The sequence below is a fragment of the Triticum aestivum genome, chromosome 4A, assembly GCF_018294505.1.
Source record: "Triticum aestivum cultivar Chinese Spring chromosome 4A, IWGSC CS RefSeq v2.1, whole genome shotgun sequence".
NCBI classification, from domain to species: Eukaryota; Viridiplantae; Streptophyta; class Magnoliopsida; order Poales; family Poaceae; genus Triticum; species Triticum aestivum.
The window spans coordinates 322,415,882-322,430,088 of NC_057803.1; positions in this window are offsets into that span (position 1 = coordinate 322,415,882).

Consider the following 14,207-nt stretch of genomic DNA (forward strand, 5'->3'; position numbering starts at 1 on the left):
AACAGAAAAATGAAAAGGAAAATGTGCATACATGAGTATTAGGTGTTTCTCCTTCCCAAGAACAAGTAGAGCGGGATAATCATGACAGTACTGGATGTAGATAACCATCTAGGAAAGGGGCGAGGAAACTCATGATATTACCCATACAATGGTACTTGGAAAATTGATCAAGAAACATTTAGCATTATGCTTCTAAAGTTCTTGTTGGAGTTTGAGTACCACAGTCATGCTTCAGAATAGCATTGACATGGTCATCGAGTAAAGGACAGACTTTGGTTACACAAAGAATCCATCGAAAACAACTTATAAAATAAGGCATACAATTTCAGCAAGAAAAAGATGAGGATGTGGCCGATGGATTCAGCAGCAATCCACCGACATGTCAAAAGGGATGTATTTCCAAAATTTACATGAACGAGTTTATGTTGGGGGAGAAGACGAGAATGTTGTTGATGATAACACAATCATCGAGGGGCAAGGATGGTATTTCTCATCACGAATTCGATTGACATCCTGGAAGAGCTCAGATTGTTGATGATGAGCACGACACAATTGTCGAGAGATTTCATGAAGATTTAATCGATCAGCGATGACATCAAGTCAAAGGAATGATGAAGCGAAAGGTTATTGGAACCATGGGTACGACACAAACTCGAAATCAAGATTGCTGTTCAAGGCGAAACGATATGACGAGGAAGATCAACGTAAGCTTAGCTCATCATCAAAATAGTGTTCCGGGAAGAAGGACTAGGTAGCACATTTAAAATTTTGCATGATAATGATATAGCTGATTGGGCTAGGAATGACTTGAAGGATTATTAAACGCGTATGCAATGAAAATTACTTAGAGTTATTGAATCAGAGTGCGGAATCGATTCACTTATTGGTGTCCTGGAGTGAATAATAGCTCGGAACCGCTGGGACATCGGAATCGACAAGAATTAATAGTTGATGAAGAACTCATAAGAGGTTATATAGTTCTGTGATATTCCCGAGATACCAGAGGGTAATACTCAAAGGTTGGGCAGAATAGAGGTTGGATAGCTGTATCGATCTATAGAAGACAAGTACTTCAACTTGTTCGAGAAATGGGAGCAAATAAGAACAACATGGTCGGAACTACGATTGCAAAGGACCAATTCCCAGATATACGATGAACTGACACCAAGGGGATAATTAATTTTAAAAGAAGTTTCCATGATAAGATCCACATCGGGTCCATGGGCATGAACATAAAGTTCAAGGTGGACTCCCACTTCTTCAATGCATAACCTTCCATTCAGTTCTCGCTTTCGATGAAGTTGTAGTGTTGAAATTATATCTGGAAAAACACCAGAAGAGTATGAATCAAGAAAACTCTCGGGTTCACAGGATTAGGGAAGGCAAAGGTTCAACCCATAGGGGCATCTTAGGAACATATACCATGAACTTAAAAAGTAACTAACACAAGCTCGAAGGTAGAGCATGGTTGACAAAAGGAGAGGATACAATTTACCAAAGGCATTATGTTCAGGGAAGAACTCACAAGGTGATTAAATATGAGGGGCACTGCCGGATAATAATCCAACAAAGGATTTGGTGGTCGACAAGGATCTGATGTGAGCATTGGTACCCAACCAGAAGAAGAAAGAATGCAAGGAGATCAGATTATAGAAACAACTGACTAATTCAAATATCAAATGCAAAGGAATTATGATTTCCAAACCTAGGGATCAGAAGAAAACACTCCGATTAAGGATGGATAAGTTGAATAGTCTTAGGGGTACAATCGATGGCAATTTGATTGATCGAGAGCCAACTCATGTCTGGTGTGACGTATGAGCCAAAGGGATGAATTCTAGTTTTGAATGATGATTGCGACCATTCACAAACATATCGACTCAAAGGCTCAAAATGACGATGACAAAGGATACTAAAGAATATTGCTAGACATATGGGAAGTAACCATAATGCAAGCACACAAGTATTTGCAGAGCAATAGCTGGCATAGGGTTACTAGAAGATTAGATAGTAGTTCATTGTGTCTTGTGAATCATATGAACAACTGGGGAAGAACGGATACTAGGTAAGTTCGAGGAATTATTTGTAGGGGGGTATTCATGTGGCAAGGAACTGCAAGATAGTAAGCTCAAAGGATTCTCGGAACAATAGAGTGAATTTCGTGGCATCTTGTAACAACAACCGCAACGAGGAATGACTATATGAATGGCAAGTGTATGTAGCTTTCCATAGGGGTGGCTGCCGCCGACGAGACGGGCAACTGGTTCATGAAGAAAATCATCTTTGAGGGTGGTTCGGTGGCTGCTCGTGGTGTCGCCGCGGCTGGCTATGATCCCGACGAGACTCAAAGCCAGCACGACTGAGGGCCATTCACGCCGGCATCCTATGATCAAGCTGGCTTGCACAACGCGTTCATGCAAGAACAGGTCGGCCTGGACCTGGACGGCTTCCTGCTCGACCACGAATTTCTAGAGGACTACTGCCTCGAGGAAGAGGATGAGTTGGATATCGATGGGGAGCCTTTGTAAGAGAATGAGCTCGCGAACCAAGCCACCGGGGCGAAGCCAAAGCGCAAGAGTGAGCGGACGAAGGCATACACGGCGGCCTAGGACAAGCTCGTTTGTGAGTGTTGGAGATACATTGGGCAAGACCCTAAGGTCGGCATCGAACAAAAGGCATCAACCTTTTGGACTCGTGTCCACCTTGAGTTTCATGAGCACAAGAAGTTTCCGCCATACCAAATGCAAAGCACGCGTGGGTGGGTGTCCATTTCGAAGCGATGGAAGGTCATCCAAAATGAGTGCAACAAGTTTTGTGCCACTCTTGAGAGCATCAAGGTACGCCCCATGAGCGGCATCGACATGCAAGGCATGGTATGCATGCATGCTCCCCTCTTTGTTTTCATTTCGTTTATGCTTGCATATCCATTTGCCCATATGCTTGCATGCAATTCATTTGTAGGCATTCCAAGCTTTGGAGTCATTCATGGTACAACATGAAGGAAAGTCCTTCAACCTCTCTCATTGTTGGAGGATCATCAACGGGGAGGAGAAGTTCAAGGCGCAATATGCCGCCCTCATGGCGTGTTGGGGGAAGAAAGCAGTGGAGGAGGTTGGGGAGGGCGAGAAGCCACGACCATGGGGAAATACCAACTCCAAGAAGGAGGACAAGCAGGATGCAGCCTCGATCGCCTTTCTCGCAACCGTGGAGGGCATGATGACCAAGAAGGACTCAAGGGAGGAGAAGTGCCGGCAAGACAATGAAGAGCAAATGAACGCCTTCATGGAGATCCAAAGGAGGCGGCTTAAGATGGACGTGGACAACCACGCAAGGATGCTTGAGATGGTGGCGGAGAAGCAAGCCAAGATGCTAGAGATCGAGGCTACCAATGCCAAGACCAAGGCGAAAGAAGTGGCTCTCGCTAGCATGATGAGGGGCTGGAGATCATGAAGGTGGACCTCAACACTGGGTCACCGAGGAAGATGCCGTGGTTGGAGAAGATGCCAGCCGACAAGCTCAAGTTCCACGATGAGTGATCTATGGCAGCGACTACCATCCTTTTTTGTATGGCAGGAAAGTGTACTGGCATGACCATGGCCGAGAAGGTGTGGTTGAGTTTCTCGCCCCTTTTTATGTGCTCACATTGGTGCCGGCCACTAGCAAATGCGCCAGGATATGTGCGGTGTTTTTCTAGAGCTAGCATTGTATGCTAGCCACTGGCATGGTGCCGACATGAACTTTGGGCGATGGCATGGCTGCTGAAATGATCTACGGCCGTGAGCCTTTTCAAATTTGTGCGCAAAAATGAAATGGGTCGCATGCATTCAGCCCACTGCCGACTCAAATGATAAACAGGGCAGACGCCGAGCGGGCGGCCGACCCAAACAGACAAAAAGCAAACAAAAGCGCCATCCGTTTGGGTCGGCGCGTTGGAGTTGCTCTCATGGCTAAATGCATCAACATGGTAACCTCCAACATCGAAACTTCCATCACTACTAATCCTTCTTTATTGGGTTGTGTGGATGAACATGTCAAGGTAAAGGTGGATGAGAACGCGTTTGACAAGTTCTTGGGTAAGCTCAAAGGTGACACCAAGAAGCACTTTGTTGCTCTCTTGGAACAACTAGCTGAGGCCAATGAGATCCTTGAGTCTCATGAGGAAACCATCACTAAGATGGAGGTGTTGGGGAACGTAGCATGCAATTTCAAAAAAATAATCCTATGATCACGCAAGATCTATCTATAATATGCAAAGCAATGAGAGGGGGAGAGTGTGTACACGTACCCTCGTAAACCGAAAGCGGAAGCATTAGGTTAACGCGGTTGATGTAGTTGAACGTCTTCACAATCCAACCGATCTAGTACCGAACGTACGGCACCTCCGGGTTCGGCACACATTCAGCTCGAAGATGTCCCTCGAACTCTTGATCCAGCAGAGGGTCGAGGGGGAGTTTCGTCAGCATGACGGCATGGTGACGGTGATGGTGATGTGATCCGTGCAGGGCTTCGCCTAAGCACTATGACGCTATGACCGGAGGAGTAAACTATGGAGGGGGGCATCGCACACGGCTAAGAGAATTATTGTGACTTGGGGTGCCCCCCTACCAACGTATATAAAGGAGGAGGGGAGGAGGCTGCCGGCCTAAGGGGGCATGCCATGGGAGGAAACCGAATAGGACTCCAAGTCCTTTTCGGCCACCTTCCTTTCTTATGGAGGGGGAAAGGGGAATGGAGAGGGGAGATGAGAAGGAAAGGGGGGCGTGCCCCCTCCCCTAGTCCAATTTGGACTCCCTATGGGAGGGGCCATGGCCACCCCTTGTGGGCTGCCTCCCCTCTATCCTATGGCCCATGTAGGCCCATTACTTTCACTGAGGGGTTCCGGTAACCCCTCGGTACTCCGTAAAATACCCGAACCACTCTGAAACAATTGCGGTGTCCGAATACCATCATCCAATATATCAATCTTTACCTCCCGACCATTTCGAGACTCCTCGTCATGTCCGTGGTCTCATTTGGGACTCCGAACAATCTTCGGTCACCAAAACACATAACTCATAATACAAATCATCATCAAACTTTAAGCGTGCGGACCCTACGGGTTCTAGAACTATGTAGACATGGCCGAGATACATCACCGGTCAATAACCAATAGCGGAACCTAGATGCTCATATTGGTTCCTACATATTCTACGAATATCTTTATCGGTCAAACCGCAATGACAACATACATAATTTCCTTTGTCATCGGTATGTTACTTGCCCGAGATTCGAGTATCATCAAACCTAGTTCAATCTCATTACCGGCAAGTCTCTTTACTCGTTCTGTAATGCATCATCCCGCAACTAACTCATTAGTCACATTGCTTGCCAAGGCTTATCATGATGTGCATTACCGAGAGGGCCCAGAAATACCTCTCTGATAGTCGAAGTGACAAATCCTAATCTTGATCTATGCCAACCCAACAAAGACCTTCGGAGACACCTGTAGAGCATCTTCATAATCACCCAGTTACGTTGTGACATTTGATAGCACACAAGGTGTTTCTCCCGTATCTGGGAGTTGCATAATCTCATAGTCAAAGTAATAGGTATAAGTCGTGAATAAAGCAATAGCAATAAAACTTAACAATCATTATGCTAAGCTAGCGGATGGGTCTTGTCCATCACATCATTCTCCTAATGATGTGATCCCGTTCATCAAATGACAACACATGTCTATGGTTGGGAAACTTAGCCATCTTTGATTAACGAGCTAGTCAAGTAGAGGCATACTAGGGACACTCTATTTTGTCTATGTATTCACACATGTATCAAGTTTCCGGTTCATAAAATTCTAGCAGGAATAATAAACATTTATCATGATATAAGGAAATATAAATAACAGCTTTATTATTGCATCTAGGGCATATTTTCTTTAGTCTCCCACTTGCACTAGAGTCAATAATCTAGATTACATTGTAATGATTCTAGTACCCATGGAGTCTTGGTGTTGATCATGTTTTGCTCATGGAAGACTCTTAGTCAACGGGTCTGCAAAATTTAGATCTGTATGTATTTTGCAAATCTCTAGGTCTCCCTCCTTGACTTGATCGCGGATGTTGTCGAAGTGTCTCTTAATGTGTTTGGTTTTCTTGTGAAATCTAGATTCCTTCACTAAGGCAATTTCTCAAGTATTGTCACAACAGATTTTCACTGGACCCGATGCACTAGGTATTACACCTAGATCGGATATGAACTCCTTCATCAAGACTCCTTTAGTTGCTGCTTCCGAAGCAGCTATGTACTCCGCTTCACACGTAGATCTAGCCACGATGCTCTACTTGGAACTGCACCAGCTGAAAGCTCCACCATTCAATATAAATACGTATCTGGTTTGCGACTTAGAGTCATCTGGATCAGTGTCAAAGCTAGCATCGACGTAACCATTTATGGCAAGCTCTTTGTCACCTCCATAAATGAGAAACATATCCTTAGTCCTTTTCAGGTATTTCAGGATGTTCTTGACCGTTGTCCTTTGGTACCTACCCGCTAAACTTATAGCAAGGCACACATCAGGTCTGGTACACAACATTGCATACATGATAGAACCTACGGCTGAAGCATAGGGAATGAGTTTCATTTTCTCTCTATCTTCGGCAGTGGTTGGGCGTTGAGTCTGACTCAATTTCACACCTTGTAACACATGCAAAAACCCTTTCTTTGACTGATCCATTTTGAATTTCTTCAAAACTCTATTAAGGTATGTGCTTTGTGAAAGTCCAATTAAGCGCCTTGATCTATCTCTATAGATCTTGATGCCCAATATATAAGCAGCTTCACCAAGGTCTTTCATTGAAAAATTCTTATTCAAGTATCCTTTTATGCTATCCAGAAATTCTGTATTATTTCCAATCAACAATATATCATCCTCATATAATATTAGAAATGCTAGAGAGCTGCCACACACTTTCTTGTGAATACAGGCTTCTCCAAAAGTCTATATAAAACCATATGCTTTGATCACACTATCAAAGCATATATTCCAACTCCGAGAGGCTTGCACCAGTCCATAAATGGATTGTTGGAGCTTGCACACTTTGTTAGAACCTTTAGGATCGACAAAACCTTCTGGTTGCATCATATATAACTCTTCTTTAAGAAATCCATTAAGGAATGCAGTTTTGACGTCCATTTGCCAAATTTCATAATCATAAAATGTGGCAATTGCTAACATGATTCAGACAGACTTAGGTATCGCTATGGGTGAGAAGGTCTCATCGTAGTCAACTCCTTGAACTTGTCGAAAACCTTTTGCAACAACTCGAGATTTGTAGACAGTAACATTACCATCAGCGTCAGTCTTCTTGAAGATCCATTTATTCTCTATGGATTTCCGATCATCGGGCAAGTCAACCAAAGTCCATACTTTGTTCTCATACATGGATCCCATCTCAGATTTTATGGCCTCAAGCCATTTGGTGGAATCTGGTCTCATCATCGCTTCCTCATAGTTCGTAAGTTCATCATGGTCTAGTAACATGACTTCCAGAACAGGATTACCGTACCACTCTGGTGCGGAACGTACTCTGCTTGACCTACAAGGTTCGGTAGTAAATTGATCTGAAGTTTCATGATCATCATCATTAACTTCCTCACTAATTGGTGTAGGCATCACTAGAATTGATTTCTATGATGAACTAATTTCCAATTCGAGAGAAGATACAACTACCTCATCAAGTTCTACTTTCCTCCCACTCACTTCTTTCGAGAGAAACTCCTTCTCTAGAAAGGATCCATTTTTAGCAACAAATATCTTGCCTTCGAATCTGTGATAGAAGGTGTACCCAACAGTTTCTTTTGGGTATCCTATGAGGACAAATTTCTCCGATTTGGGTTCGAGCTTATCAGGCTGCAGCTTTTTCACATAAGCATCGCAACCCCAAACTTTAAGAAATGGCGGCTTAGGATTCTTGCTAAATCACAGTTCATATGGTGTCTTCTCAGCGGATTTAGATGGTGGCCTATTTAACGTGAATGCAGCCATCTCTAAAGCATAACCCCAAAATGATCGTGGTAAATCGGTAAGAGACATCATAGATCGCACCGTATCTATTAAAGTATGGTTATGATGTTCGGACACACCATTACGCTATGGTGTTCCAGGTGGCGTGAGTTGCGAAACTATTCCACATTGTTTCAAATGAAGACCAAACTCATAACTCAAATATTCGCCTCCACGATCAGATCGTAGCAACTTTATTTTCTTGTTACGATGATTTTCCACTTCACTCTGAAATTCTTTGAACTTTTCAAATGTTTCAAACTTATGTTTCATTAAGTAGATAAACCCATATCTACTTAAATCATCTGTGAAGGTCAGGAAATAATGATACCCGCCTTGAGCCTCAACACTCATCAGACCGCATACATCAGTATGTATTATTTCCAATAAGTCAGTGGCTCGCTCTATTGTTCCGGAGAACGGAGTCTTAGTCATCTTTCCCATGAGGCATGGTTTGCAAGCGTCAAGTGATTCATAATCAAGTGATTCCAAAAGCCCATCTGCATGGAGTTTCTTCATGTGCTTTACACCAATATGGCCTAAACGACAGTGCCACAAATAAGTTGCACTATCATTATTAACTTTGCATCTTTTAGCTTCGATATAATGAATATGTGTATCACTACTATCGAGATTCAACAAAAATAGACCACTCATCAAGGGTGCATGACCATAAAAGTTATTACTCATATAAATAGAACAACCATTATTCTCTGATTTAAATGAATAACCATCTCGCATCAAACAAGATCCAGATATAATAATGTTCATGCTCAACAGTGGCACCAAATAACAATTATTCAGGTCTAAAACTAATCCTGAAGGTAGATGTAGAGGTAGCGTGTCGACGGCGATCACATCGACCTTGGAACCATTTCCGATGCGTATCGTCACCTCGCCCTTAGCCAATCTTTGTTTAATCTGTAGCCCTGTTTCGAGTTGCAAATATGAGCAACATAACCAACATCAAATACACAGGCGCTACTACGAGCATTAGTAAGGTACACATCAATAACATGTATATCAAATATACCTTTCACTTTGCCATCCTTCTTATCCGCCAAATACTTGGAACAATTTCGTTTCCAGTGACCAGTCCCTTTGCAGTAGAAGCACTCAGTTTCAGGCTTAGGTCCATACTTGGGCTTCTTCCTGTGAGAAGCAACTTTCTTGCTATTCTTCTTGAAGTTCCCCTTCTTACCTTTGCCCTTTTTCTTGAAACTAGTGGTCTTGTTAACCATCAACATATGATGCTCCTTCTTGATTTCTACCTCTGCAGCCTTAAGCATCGCGAAGAGCTTAGGAATTGTCTTTTCTGTCCCTTGTATATTATAGTTCATCACGAAGCCTTTATAGCTTGCTTGTTGTGATTGAAGAACTCTTCCAATGACACTATCATACGGAAGATTAACTCCTAGCTGAGTCAAGTGGTTATGGTACCCAGACATTCTGAGTATGTGTTCACTGACAGAACTGTTCTCCTGCATCTTGCAGCTATAGAACTTGTTGGAGACTTCATATCTCTCAACTCAGGCATTTGCTTGAAATTTTAACTTCAACTCCTGGAACATCTCATATGCTCCATGACGTTCAAAACATCTTTGAAGTCACCCGATTCTAAGTTGTAAAGCATGGCACACTGAACTATCGAGTAGTCATCAGATTTAGCTTGCCAGACATTCATAACGTCCCGAGTTGCTCCTGCAGCAGGCTTTGCACCCAGCGGTGCTTAAAGGATGTAATTGTTCTGTGCAACAATGAGGATAATCCACAAGGTACGGACCAGTCCATGTAGTTGCTACCATCATCTATCAACTTAGCTTTCTCTAGGAACGCATTAAAATTCAAGGGAGCGGTAGCACGGGCCATTGATCTACAACATAGATATGCAAAAACTATTAGGACTAAGTTCATGATAAATTTAAGTTCAGTTAATCATATTAGTAAAGAACTCCCACTTAGATAGACATACCTATAGTCATCTAAATGATCACGTGATCCATATCAACTAAACCATGTCCGATCATCACGTGAGATGGAGTAGTTTTGAATGGTGAACATCTCTATGTTGATCATATCAACTATATCATTCATGTTCGACCTTTCAGTCTCAGTGTTCTGAGGCCATGTCTGTACATGCTAGGCTCATCAAGTTTAACCCAAGTATTCTGCATGTGCAAAACTCTCTTACACCCGTTGTATGTGAACGTAGAGCTTATCACACCCGATCATCACGTGGTGTCTCGGCATGATGAACTGTCGCAATAGTGCATACTGAGAGAGAACACTTATACCTTGAAATTTAGTGAGGGATCATCTTATAATGCTACCACTGTACTAAGCAAAATAAGATGCATAAAAGATAAACATCACATGCAATCAAAATATGTGACATGATATGGCCATCATCATCTTGTGCCTTTGATCTCCATCTCCATAGCACCATCATGATCTCCATCGTCACTGGCTTGACACCTTGATACCCATCGTAGCATCGTTGTCGTCTCACCAACTATTGCTTCTACGACTATCGCTAACGCATAGTGATAAAGTAAATCAATTACATGGTGATTGTATTTCATACAATAAAGCGACAACCATAAGGCTCCTGCCAGTTGTCGATAACTTTTACAAAACATGATCATCTCATACAATAATGTATATCACATCACAACATGCCCTGCAAAAACAAGTTAGATGTCCTCTACTTTATTGTTGCAAGTGTTACGTGGCTGCTACGAGCTTCTAGCAAGAACCGTTCTTACCTACGCATCAAAACCACAATGATTTTTCATCAAGCGTGATGTTTTAACCTTCAGTAAGGACTGGCCGTAGTCAAATTCGATTCAACTAACGTTGGACAAATAGACACCGGCCAGCCACCTTTATGCAAAACGTGGTCATATAAGGTTTGTTCGGGCTGCTTCATCCAACAAAACCGCCGAATCAAAATAAGACGTTGGTGGTAAGCAGTATGACTATGATCGCCCATAACTCTTTGTGTTCTACTCGTGCATGTCATCTATGCATAGACCTGGCTTGGATGCCACTATTGGGGAACATAGCATGCATTTTAAAAAAATCCTACAATCACGCAAGATCTATCTAGGAGATGCATTGCAATGAGAGGGGGGGAGTGTGTCCACCTACCCTCGTAGACCGAAAGCGGAAGCGTTAGGTTAATGCAGTTGATGTAGTGGAATGTCTTCACGATCCAACCGATCTAGTACCGAACATACGACAACTTCGAGTTCAACACATGACATCCCTCGAACTCTTGATCCAGTCGAGGGTTGAGGGAGAGTTTTGTCAGCATGACGGCATGGTGACGGTGATGGTGATGTGATTCACGCAGGGCTTCGCCTAAGCACTACGACGCTATGACCATAGGAGTAGACTGTGGAGGGGCACCACACACGGCTAAGAGAACAACGGTTGTGCCTTGGGGTGCCCCCCTGCCCCCGGATATAAAGGAGGAGGGGAGGAGGCTGCCGGCCTAAGGGGGTGTGCCATGGGGGGAAACTGAATAGGACTCCAAGTCCTATTCGGCCCCTTCCTTTCTTACGGAGGGGGAAAGGAGAAGGGAGAGGGAAGAGGAGAAGGAAAGGGGGCGCGCCCCCTCCCCTAGTCCAATTCGGACTCCCTATGGGAGGGGGTGCGGCCACCCCTTGTGGGCTGTCTCCCCTCTCCCCTATGGCCCATGTAGTCCCATTACTTTCCCCAGGGGGTTTCGGAAACCCCTCAGTACTCCAAAAAATACCAGAATAACTCCGAGACCATTCCGCTATCCAAATACCGTCATCCAATATATCAATCTTTACCTCTCGACCATTTCGAGACTCCTCGTCATGTCCGTGATCTCAACCGGGACTCCGAACAATCTTCGGCACCAAAACACATAACTCATAATACAAATCGCCATATCAAACATTAAGTGTGCGGACCCTACGGGTTCGAGAACTATGTAGACATGACCGAGACACATCTCCAGTCAATAACCAACAGCGGAACGTCGATGCTCATATTGGTTCCTAGATATTCTATGAAGATCTTTATCGGTCAAACTGCAATGACAACATACATAATTTCCTTTGTCATCGGTATGTTACTTGCCCGAGATTCGATCGTCGGTATCATCATACCTAGTTCAATATCATTACCGGCAAGTCTCTTTACTCGCTCCATAATGCATCATCCCACAAGTAACCCATTAGTCTGATTGCTTGCAAGGCTTATCGTGATGTGCATTACCAAGAGGGCCCAGAGATACCTCTCCAATACTCAAGAGTGACAAATCCTAATCTCGATCTGTACCAACCCAACAAACACCTTTGAAGACACTTGTAGATCATCTTTATAATCACCCAGTTACGTTGTAATGTTTGACAGCACACAAGGTGTTCCTCCGGTATTCGGGAGTAGCATAATCTCATAGTCAAAGGAATATGTATAAGTCATGAAGAAAGCAATAACAATAAAACTTAACAATCATTATGCTAAGCTAACAGATGGGTCTTGTCCATCACATCATTCTCCTAATTATGTCATCCCGTTCATCAAATGACAAAACATGTCTATGGTCAGGAAACTTAACCACCTTTGATTAACGAGCTAGTCAAGTAGAGGCATACTAGGGACACTTTGTTTTGTCTATGTATTCACACATGTATCAAGTTTCCGATTAATACAATTCCAGCATGAATAATAAACATTTATCATGATATAAGGAAATATAAATAACAACTTTATTATTGCCTCTAGGGCATATTTCCTTCAGGAGGGGCATAGCCGTGACTATGCCGGGAGATAGCGGATCTTTCCATTGCTCTTGAGGAAGAGTGTGGTATTCGTTTGGCTCTTAATGAGTCACACAATGATGATCTTGCTAAATTACAGAAAGATCATGATAATGCTCTTGTTCTTACTCTTCTGCTTAATTCTGAGAAGGTTGAACATGGGTTGGCCAATATAGACTCAAGGAAAAGTTTGACACACTTGACAAGGCTCACAAGGCCTTGAAGAGTGATCATGCTTCTCTTAAGGAGTCTCATGATCAACTCCAAGTGAAGCTAACAAAGGAAATAGCCACTTGCCCCCCTTGTATTAATTGATAACGCCCATGCTACTAACCCTTGTTGTGAGCATGTGCACCTTGTGGAGGATAATGCCAAGCTAAAAGAACCACTTGGGAAAGTCCTTGTGACTTGCATATAAGGTGAGAAGAACCTCAATGACCTTTTGAGCAATCAAAAGGAAGTTGTGGCAAAGTAAGGGCTTAGATTAGTACCCAAGTCAAAGAAGACTAAGAAGAAGAGCAAGACCAAGCAACCTCTCCTGCTCAAGGAAGGATTCGTCAAGGCGGGGAGGGTGCTCATGACAAGAAGAAGGACAAGGGCGATGGTAATTCCAAGAAGGGCAAGACCACTCCTACCAACAAAGCCAGCGACTTTAACCCCTCTTATGTTTTATGTTGTGATCCTGATGGGCACGTTTATGCCAAATTTGTCGGTTCTTCATATGAGTACATTGAATGGTCTATTTGGTTTCCTAAGACCCTTGTTACTAACATCTTAGGACGATTCAATAATGGGTACCTAATTCCAAGATTTGATCTCTTGTAAGAGTTTGCTTCCGGTGGGGTGTCATGGTTGCTCGATAGTGTAGGAACAAATCATATGATCGGGAGCAAGGACTTGGTGGTGGACGTGCAACCAAGCCCATCTATGCCCACCCATGTCCAATTCGGTGATACTTCAACATCTAGGGTATTAGGTCTTGGCAAGGTGGTCATCTCACAAGATTTATATATTTACAAGGTCATACTCGTTGAGACTCTTGTATACTATTTACTTTCTGTTCATCAACTTGCACTCATGCGCTTTGTAACATTCTTTGGTCTTGATGCTATGGCACTTTTGTAGAGCAAGGCTCTTAAAGTAGCTTTTGTTGGGCATGTCGAGAACGATCTTATGTGGTTAACTTTTCGGAGCGACCCACTAGGACCGCAACTTGCCTAATGGTTAAAGTTGACATGGGGTGGCTTTGGCATCGCCGTTTAGCCCATGCCAATATGATATCTTTGCAAAGTCTCCTCAAAGGGAATCACGTTCATGGACTAACAGATGTGAGTTTTGCCAAAGATCGTGCTTGTAGCGCTTGTATTGAA